The sequence below is a fragment of the Sciurus vulgaris genome, assembly GCF_902686455.1.
Source record: "Sciurus vulgaris genome assembly, chromosome: 4".
NCBI classification, from domain to species: Eukaryota; Metazoa; Chordata; class Mammalia; order Rodentia; family Sciuridae; genus Sciurus; species Sciurus vulgaris.
Genome location: NC_136464.1, coordinates 70,484,963 through 70,495,948, shown reverse-complemented (window position 1 = coordinate 70,495,948; position 10,986 = coordinate 70,484,963).

The window sequence follows — 10,986 nt, the reverse complement described above, 5'->3', positions numbered from 1 at the left end:
TATTTTCTCAGGAATTGTCTGATATTCTTGTTCGAAAAAAAATTATAGCAGAAAAATTGAAACAGGCAAGAAATATTTTATGCAAGGGTAATGGGATAGAAAAAAGAATAGAACTCAGTTTGATTTCGACTAGTTTTTTTAAAACTCTCTGGAGTGGGGGTGATGGGGAAAGCTTCCTAAGGCATTAATATTTGCTAATTGGTCTTATCCAAAGAAAAAGTAAACTTTGTCCTATGTTCATGACAGTAGACAGTTTTACAACTTGGAGAAAGGCCAGCACCAAAGTTAGATCTCTACACTCACCTAGACTGAGAAATAGATGCTGCATCTTCCTTGATGATTACATTTCAATGGGCTGGCTCCCAGGTCCTTGAGAAAGACATTCCAGGGTTATAAAATTGGCAGGCAGCTTTTAAGAAGATTTACATCTCAAAGTAGCAGGGAGAGAATTTACAATGAATTTTTTTTTTTTTTTTTAAAGTAAAAGCTCTAAGAAAAGGAAGGTCAGGGCCTAGAGTAAGAAAGAAGACTTTCTAAAAGTTTAGGCTAGATGAAGGAAACATTAAGGCCTTCTTGGTCACTACCAAACTTTCAAAATGCACTTTGCTTTTTTCATGTCATACTATACCTGTCAAATACACAATCCCTGGCTGCATCAAGATGTCAATTAAGATGTTACCATTTCAGTTAAGGCCTTTAAAGAATGATGACCATCAAGACTCATCTATTCTTTTAACAGGAGGTCATAAAAAATTTATGTTCTCACATTTAAAATAGATTTTCTTTCTGACTAGCAGTTTAAATTTGTATTTTTCTAATAGTTATGAAATTTTAGTTGCTTTGAATTGAAAGTTTCTCAAGGACATTTGAAATTAAGTGTACTAATGTAGCCTAATTGATTTTTATTTTAGTGTCTTATTTATCACAAAAAAGGCAGTCATTTTTCTTGACATTTTGTACAGAGCACCTATATGCTTATACATATTTCTCCTTGATCACAGTATGTGATCTGCTTATTCATCAAAAAGAATTGTCCATCACCACACTTTGGAGACCATCACCCCCTCAAGTTCATTGTTTCTGGGCTTTCCTTATTCATCCAATAACCATATCACATTGTGCCAACACTAATTGGAAACATACCCTCTAGCCAATGACCTTGGCACAGAAATCTCTACATTAGGGACAATGGGAAGATGCCTTACCCCTGTTAAACAATTGTAGGAAATTTAAAACAGACCACATTTTCTCCCAAGTGTACAGAATAAGTGTGCTTTAAGAAAACAATTAGGAAGAGAAAATAAAGCATTAAAGATGTACTGTCACCCACAAAAAGAATAATGTGGCAGTCTACTACTTTATAGCTCTATATTTCAGATTTTATTATCAATTCCAAGCAATGGATGAGGCCTCAACTGTTGAAATTTTAACTTTAACATGATGTGTAAGACCATCTAGGAACTGTCCTGGCTACATCAATAAATCTATATTTTCTTGTGACTCACCATATTTTAGCAATCTTGCTTAGGTTGGATTCCCTAGAAACAGACTCTGAAACAGAGATTTGCATGCAAAAGTTAATTGGAGATGAATATCATTACCAAAAATGTATGAAGGAGTGAAGGAAACAGTATTGAGTGGAAGGAAGAGATACACTACTGCATCTATCACAGGACTCTCCTGAACCCTGGAAATTTCTGAGCCTGCAAAGCCTTCAGAGATGCCCTCCATGGGCCTGGGCTTTGGGCTTTTCGTATTAACCAGTCATTAAATGTCGACTGCCATGGGAGGGGATGGAGTGACTGTGAGCAACACAGCTGGCTTCAGGACAATTGCAGAGAGAACTATACAAGCTGTGAGTGAGAGCTACCACTTAACCATACCGAAAGCAGATCTGGGCCATGTAGCACCAGATCCACTTTAGTCCAAGATGTTTGTAGTTTTCATCAGCTTGCTTTATAGAAGAAATTCATCAAACTGGAAACAGTTTCACTAGCATTTTGTTTTTTCTTATTCTGAAAAATCTAACAAATAGAAAGTCACTGGAATGGAGTAAAATTCCAGCAGTTATAACTGACTTTCATCATCTCCCTGTTCTACTAAGCATTCTAGATTTCCTTCATTCTCCATGAGTACCTCTACTCCTCTGGTGTTTTACTCCAACTTTCCTAAGGGATTTGAAACCCTGACTTCCATACCATTTTTGTTTAGCTTCAAAATTAGTGAGGGAACATACTGTATCATGTGAGTGCCAAGTGTACACTTCCCTGCCCACACTGTATCAACAGCTTTACCTCCTCTTCTTGCTGGTTTCTTGACACAAAAAGTTACAAAGTTACTGGATAACAGTCATAATCCACAGTTGAAAGCAGCATTTGCTATTCCTCTAATATAATACCTCCCCTGTTATTGGAACCTCTAAACTAAGAATCTTTTTTTAAATTTTTTATTTTTTACAGATTGCATTTAGATTCATTTTACACAAATGGGGTACTTCTTTTCAGTTCTATGGTTGTACACGATGTAGATTCATACCATTCATGTAAATACAATTTTTCATAGGCCCCTCCCTCTCATTTCCTTTTACATGATCTAAAGTTCTTCCATTCTTCTCTCACTCCCCACCCCCGCCACCCCTAGTAACACAGTCACTTCAATGATTATAGCACCTCAATTCACAATAGCTAGAATGTGGAAACAACCTATGAACAGCCCTTCAACAGATGAATGGATAAAGAAACTGTGGTATATATACACAATGGAAAATTATTCACCCACAATGAAGAATAATAAGGCATCTGCAAATAAACGGATGGAATTAGAGAATATCATGCTAAATGAGATAAGCCAATCCCCAAAAACCAAGAGTCTTGAGTAAGAGAGATACACTTCCATATAGTTCCACACTGAGCATGATGGAAGAAGTTGCCAGGCCTCTTGAAGGATGAACTCTGGAAGTGCCGCATCATTACTTCTGCCTTATTTTTAAACCTGTCACAGTGCAACATAAAATAGATTGGCACCTCTTGGTGTTAGGGGAACTCATAATATGGAAGGAATTGAATCCACACTTTAAAATATTTTGTTATAATTAACATTCCATAGGTATTGAATGAAAGCAAGGGACTTTATACTCATGTCATTCAGACATTGGATCTGAACTGCTTTCGTCACTGGGTCATAACCTGGAAAGCTAGAGCTCCCTTCAGCTAAAAGGAATTTCCATGGAGAGAATCTGCTGTCATTAGAAGCCAAAAGTCCTGTCAGCCTGAGAACGCATTTAATTCCTAAGGTTATCTGGGCACCATAGAACTCACTACACAAAAAGCACTATACATTCTCATCTGTGCACTATGCTAATATGCGCAGGTGAAAGAGTAGGCACTATACGAATGTAGAAAATATTCCATCTAGAGTTCCACCAGCACAAGTGACATGTCAGCTCATATTTTTTGCGGTGCTGGGGATTGAACCCAGGGTCTTGTGCTTGCAAGGCAAGCACTCTACCGACTGAGCTATCTCCCCAGTCCAAACATTCTTAATTCTACTTCTTAAATCTGAAAAACTTACCTTGTCTAGGAGCAAGACTTCAAGGCTTATCACAGGGATTCCCTTTCTGAAAACCCATTGCTGTTTGCTTCACTCACTGATTCCAACTAGAATGGAAGCATTCATTGATATCCCTTCTATCAGGGTATCAGTAATCCTTATTAACTTATATGTGTACTTGCCTATGTCTCCAACTAAATTAAAAAGTTCCCCAAAACACTTCATTGTTTTACTTGTATCTTTTGATCCTAGGATCAAACACATTGCTTGACACAGAGCTGGTGTGGTAGACACTCCTTTGTGAGACCCTCATGACTTGCCTAGAATTCTCGTCTGTGTGCGTTCTCCTCCCCTAAAGTGTGGGACTATCTTGTGATTCACTTCTAACAAATAGAACAAGACAAAATTGATGGGATATCACCCGTGGAATTATGTTATGTTGAGTGGAAAAGGTGAAGGTATTTTATACATGTAATGAAGGTTGACTTTTAATCAGTTAACTCTGAATTAATCAAAAAAAATTTTTTTCCCGAGTGGGCCTGATCTGAACAAGTCAGCTTGTTAAAAGAAGGCCTAGAGATCTTTCCTGAGGTTGAAGACTTGAAAAAGCAGAGAATTTTTCTCTTCATTGCTGATTTTGAAGATGCAAGCTGTCATGGATACTATAGCCACAGGAAAGGCATTTTATCAGTAACCTGAAAGAACTTAAACAGACCCTTCCCTAGAAGCATATCAAATAGAAACTCAGCCTGCTATCACCTTGATTTCAGGCTTATGAGACCCTAAGCAGAAGAGTTAGAAAAACTGAGTCCAGACTCATTACTCAATATGGAAACAGGGAGATAATAAATGTGCATTGTTTTAAGCTCTTAAATCTGTAGTAAATTGTCATGAAGCAATAGCAAACAATTATACCTGGAATCAGTATGTATAGGATGAATATATACAATTTATATGTCATAAATTCATTACAATGGAGAGTAGACATTTAAATATAAATATTATCCTAACATGCTGATATACCCATGAAATTTGAAAGATGATACAATATTTCAACTTTTTTTCTATCCTACATAAAGCAATTGATACCAAAAAAATTAAGCAAACTAACTATGGACTGAGAAAATTAACTATGTTATTGAGAAAATTAGGATTCATACACATATGCATTAAAGATGATTTCAACTTTGCCTATAACATCAGGTTCTCTCTCCATTAGAATATACTTGAGTTATCTTTAAAATGATAGTCACTAAAATTATTTTGTTATTACTTTTTAGAAGTAAATTTCCATCACTCTGGTATCCATTAAATAACCAATTTGTGTGTTCACTAAAAACCAAAGGCCCAATGTTTCTCTGATAAGTGCATGACCATATAGAACGGGGCGGGGGGTGGGGGGGGGAGGGGGGTGTCAGGGGGAAGAGAAGAATGAAGGAACTTTGAAGGGTGTAGAGGAAAATGGGGTGGGAGGGGGTGGAGGACAGAATGATAGTAGAATGAAACAGACAGTATTATCCTATGTACATGTATGATTACATGAATAGTGTGAATCTACATTGTGTACAACCATAGAAATGAAAAGTTGTACCCCATTTGTGTACAATGAATCAAAATGCAGTCTGTGAAACTAAAAAATATTTTAATAAAAAAAATTTTAAAAAAGAATAAGGTACTGAATGAATTCTGCTAAAATAAGCAAAGTCAGGAAATTATAATTTAGCTGGTATTGGATAAGAATTCTGCCTTTGACTTGTTTTATATTGTTTTTCGCTAGCCACCAATAAAGAGATTATAGAAGATAATTTGTATGTATCTTTTTAATCAACTAATGTTCTATTTTATTGGTCCTTTTTAGTTATTTATAACATTAGGATTCATTTTGATATAATTGTAAAAGTATGGAATTTAATTCTCCCAATTCACTCCTCAGTACTTCCCCTTTTCCTCCCCTTCTTCCTCCCCTTGCTCCCTTCCCTCTGTTCTACAGATCTCTCTGCTCTTTACTTATAATTTTATTTTTAAATTAATGTCTTGAGGATGCACATGATGCTGAGATTCACTGTGGTGTACTCATATGTGTACATAGAAAAGTTAGGTCCGATTCATTCATTCCACTGTCTTCCCCTATGCTATCTCTCTTCCCAACCTTTCAATCCCCCCTTCTCTAACTCCACTGGCCTTTCTTTTATTTTGATGCATCCCTGCACTCTCTTCCCCTGTCCCTTATTTTGGATTTCCTTTTACGTATCAGAAAAAAAGCGTTCAACCTTTGACTTTTTGGGACTGTCTTATTTCATGTAGCATGATATTCCACAGTTCCATCCATTTACCACCAGAAGTCATAATTTCATTCTTTATGGCTAAATAATAAAACTACTCAGAAACAGGTCATGAGTCTCTGAAGATGACCATCTTCATTACTCAAGCTTGTAAATACCACTTATTACTGCCATGCTGACCTCCACCCAACCCCATAAAAACTCATAGAAAAGTAATTTCCTTCCTTAACCAAATAGAAAGATCTGACAAATGACACTTTTTATTTCCCAGGTTTTTCTGTCTTTGATTATTTTCTTCTCCTAATCGCTCCCTTTCTTTCCATTTTTTTTTTCTCCTTGTAGACTTAGTGACTAAATTTGTCACTCTGAAAGTAATTAAAATTACTGACATTTTCTCCTCTAATTTTGGAAATTTGGTAGATAAATTTCCATAAGATTGTATTTATGAAAGGGCTATAATGTACTTTTTAATTTATATGTATATTTTTTCAATTTTCCTGCCAGTGTTTGTTATGCTAGTGTAACCTATTGGATAGTATTATTAAGCTTAGCCTTTATAAAAGAAGTTTAAATTTCAGTTAGCCTACTAAAATATCCCAAAGATATAAAGGTTATTATTTTATAATCAATAGGCAAAAGGGCACAAAGAAAGAGGAGAAAGGCACGGGAAAACTCACTTAGAACTACATGGTATAAATGAGAAATATAATTGAAATATCTGCAGCACATTCATAGTCAACTCAAAACGAATGAGGATGTTATAACAATGTAATTTTTTTTAGTTATATATACTTTATTTTCATAACTGACCTTATTTATCATGTGCTTCATGAGAACAGTGTCTTAACATTTAAAGAATACTCTGTAAATAGTATTCAATAGTTTTAATGCTATTTGAAGGACTTGCTCATATCCCTTCATCTTCTACCAATATTTTATTTAAGCCTTTTTTCTTTTTCTTTTTTTTTTTTTTTTTTGTACCAGGGTTTGAATCCAGGGGTGCTTTATCACTGAGTCACATCCCCAGCCCATTTTATATTTTATTTAGAGGAAGAGTCCCACTGAGTTGCTTAGGGTCTTGCTAAGTTGCTGAGGCTAGCTTTGGACTCTTGATCCCCCTGCCTCAGCCTCCCAAATCATTGAGGTTACAAGAGTGGGCCACCATGCCCGGCTATATCTTAAGATGTAATTTAACTAAATTGAGAAGAAAACAGTAAATCAATTTGAATGAAATTGCGGATATTTGAATAATTAGGTACACAAAAATTAATTATCGCTCTTTTTAAAGAAACATTTTATTTATTTAGTTGTTTTCAAAATCTTTAGTCATATGTTAGGTATCTAACATGTCATCTTCCTTATTATATTTTGAAATACTAGACAAGCTGAATAAATAAAGTAGAAATTGATCGATAGAGTAATTAAATTTTACATGAGTTCCAATTGAGAAACTTGCATTAGTAATTAATTTCAGTATAATGGGTTGCACATAACAGTACCAGCTGGCATATAGATTTTGAAGTAAAATTTTAAAAAATTAGTGTTCACTAATTGATTGACTAAAGTGGTCAAAGTCAGCCATAACAAATTTCAGAAAAGGTATGCAAAAAACCACAAAAAGATATCAATTCTGTGTTTTGTGGTCATGAGAAATGTCATGATAGGCTTCTCCACACCAATGGCAGAATATGGAGAATATGCATGTCCTTCTTTAGAACCTAGAAGGTAAGAACCTTCCCTTGAATGAAACAACATGATCACAATAAAATATTATATTTTATTATTATAGAAGCACAACAAGTTGAATGGATATTGCTTTGCCCTCTTACATGAAAACACTTAGAAGACAAAACACCATATAAACATTAATAAATGAAATATTAGATTTTCTTGATAACAGTTGTTTATAGCATACATTGGACTACATATTTTATCTTTGCTAAAACTGTCCCAGAACTCAAATAGGAGAGAGAAAACAGTTTTAATAGAAAAAAAACTGAAGACGATATTTTTATATCTAAAAATAATTTAAAAGAAAATTTTAAAATGTGGTATTTTGACTGTGAGTGATTAGTTTTCATTGCATTTAGCAATATTTTTTAAATTGAATTGAATTCCATCTCTTTGTTCCTTCAGAGGCTTGTGTTTTCAAGTATTTTTTTTTCCATCTATTTTAAACAAAGAGTGAACAGCACAATTCTCTGTAATAAGTGGAAAATAATAGGCCAACAAATACACTTCTCTGAATATGTTTAATCATGTAGAATATGAATACTTAGATTTGAAGTTTTTGTTATCCTTTTTTTGGTACCAGGGATTGAATCCTGAGGGGCTTAACCACTGAGCAACATCCCAAGCCCTTTTTATTTTTTATTTTTTTTTATTTTGAGATAGGACCTCACTAAGTTGCTGAAGCTGACTTTGAACTTGCATTTTTTCTTGACTTAGCCTCCCAAGTCACTGGGATTACATTCCTGCACCACTGTGCCCAGCTATTCTTATTTCTTTTCCATTAAAATTGTATGGTTCTACTTAAATCGTAGTGTTTTATTTTTAACATTTGTCAAAATCATCTCCAAAAGTAATTGCCCCACGAATTTAATTGGTTTTACAAAATCACAGCAGAGTGAAGGGTTGGCTCCTTAATATTAGGTGTTATGTACTGATTTGCTTAAAATAGTAAAAATTATTAATATCATATAAATACTAATATTATATAGATAGTCTCAGTTTGTCAGTATAAGGTTACAATGTTCTTCAAAGTATTTAAAGGGACTTCCTAGGGATTTCCCAAATAGGTCAACAGTGGAAGCATCAGTAAACCTATAGTCCAGCACTGTTCATGTTTCTACATGTTACAAAATTTTATAATCAGTACTGACTGGCAAAAATAATTTTTTCAAATGATAAAACGTGTAATATTTCAGAAGTATTTATATATCTGAAAATAATAAGAAAAGCACGAAAATATCAACTAGAACAAGAGTCTTCACATTTTGTGATTTTAAAGAAGTAGATTGGTCTTTCAATTTTTAATTTATCCCATTTCTAAAATATTTGTGTAATTGCCTGTGGAGCCTACAGGGTAAGTGTGAAGTGTTAAATATTATAGCACATTATATTATTATAGTTTCTTGAACTGAGAGAAAATGTTCTGAAAATATACATATGCATGATTATAACTTTGTTATTTGCTACTTAGAAGCCACTGGGGTTTACACTGGAAAAAGGAAGTTATTTTCCACCTCACCCATGGGAACACCAAAGAACATATTGAGGTAGATAAAATGGGCTTTTTGACTCTAGAATAAACATACAGTATGACTACTGCCTATTCTACTTCCCATTATGTGACCCTTCCTGTACATTTTATTTCCTATGTTTTGCTGTCTTTTCATTCTCCTGCATCTGTTCATTCCTTCAGTTTATCACAATATGGAAGATAACATTATGTAATCATTTCCCCTCATTATTTTTATAATTTCAAGCATACAGGATTTATATATTTTTAAAAATTATATGCCAGCCTAGTGATCCAAATTTAATGTGTGATATATCAACAATTATTGGACTGTGAAAATAATGAGCTCTTTAAATAATGCATTTTAGCTGATGTCCGTCCTATGATAAATCCATGAAGATTTTGTCATTAGACTAGCAAGAAATTCAACAACTATTGAACTAAAGATAAAAACATTCCCAGTAGCTTTCTTAGGGAATAATCATACCAAATAATTCCAATCAATATTATAATTGTACTACAGCACACATTTTACATTGTTGATACAAAACCATTGAGTTTTTTCATTAGATATAAGTAAACTATTGTTAAGGTACATACTCTTGCCTTTGCATAGTAATGATGTGAGAAATTAATAGAAAGAAACATTATTAACTTGAATCTTAGAGTACAAATTTCCCTGAGATGGAGTGGAGAGTTAGTTTTAATTTCATAAATCTTTCAATTTATTTATAGAAATACCATCCAAGATTACATTGTGACAATATGATATGCTGAATTATTTTATAGAAAGTTTTTTAAATTTTATAAACTTTATAAAAATTTGAATGACACAGTGATATCAATTTACATTTACCTTAATTGTTTTATCTTTTTGCTGAACATCTATTTTATACTTAATAACTATAAATTTTGCAGATATCTTTTCTAATATTAATAAAGAATTTTGACCAATTAATAAGTTCCAACAATATTTCAGGCAATAAATTTTCGTAAGTAGTCAGGCATCTCTCTTGTGTTTCTCTCAAACTTCTTTGAGCATCTGCCCTTATATCATATTAAAGATAAAGTTCAGAGCATATTGATTCTGTCACAAGAAATATAAATAAAGATGACAAAAAAAGTTTGCCAGGTAGTTATAATTTATAGTGACTTTTGTGACTCTCTGAACTTAGACACTGCAATTAACTGAAAGGACAGTTCAGATGAATACTGGCCAATTAGCCATTAAAGTAAAAATACATTCTTTAGAGAAACTTACTGATTTTCCAATATTCAAGAATATCACTACTCTGTAGTTTTTTAATGTGATTACTTATCTTTTTCAAATGTGCAGATTCTGTAAAAATTGTGGTTTATTGGTAATGTGGTGATTGCAGTGATTATAAAGTTTATTCTGTATGTGTCTGCATCTGTCTGCCTCTAGGTATATCTATGTTCAAAAAATGAGTCTATTCAATGTTTTTATGAAATAGTCTGTCAAATTCATTTTAGATGTATTAACTGTCCTTATGAAATAAGCAGCAATTCGTGACAAGCATGTAGAAATAAATATTGATGATTAGTTGATTTCATACTTAAAATGATCCTAATAATGTATTTTCTAACCAAATAATTAATTACAATGTGGGTTGAGAACGAAACTAGCTGAAGATTTTAGATTAATTATTTATAAGGCTTTGGGAAATAAAAGTGTTTAAATTAATCTTCATTCAAACAAATGTATTCCCACTCCAGAGATTGCTTTCATCTAATTTCTTTTGGTACCTGTCAGATAGCAGGAATGAACTCATTGAAAACAAAGATGCATTTTGTGAAGCATCTTTTCTAGTAATAGGAAAAGAACTATAAAACTTCAATACTGTGTTACAATTTTCTTTAACAGCCACCTACACTTAGGTTGTGGATAAAAAT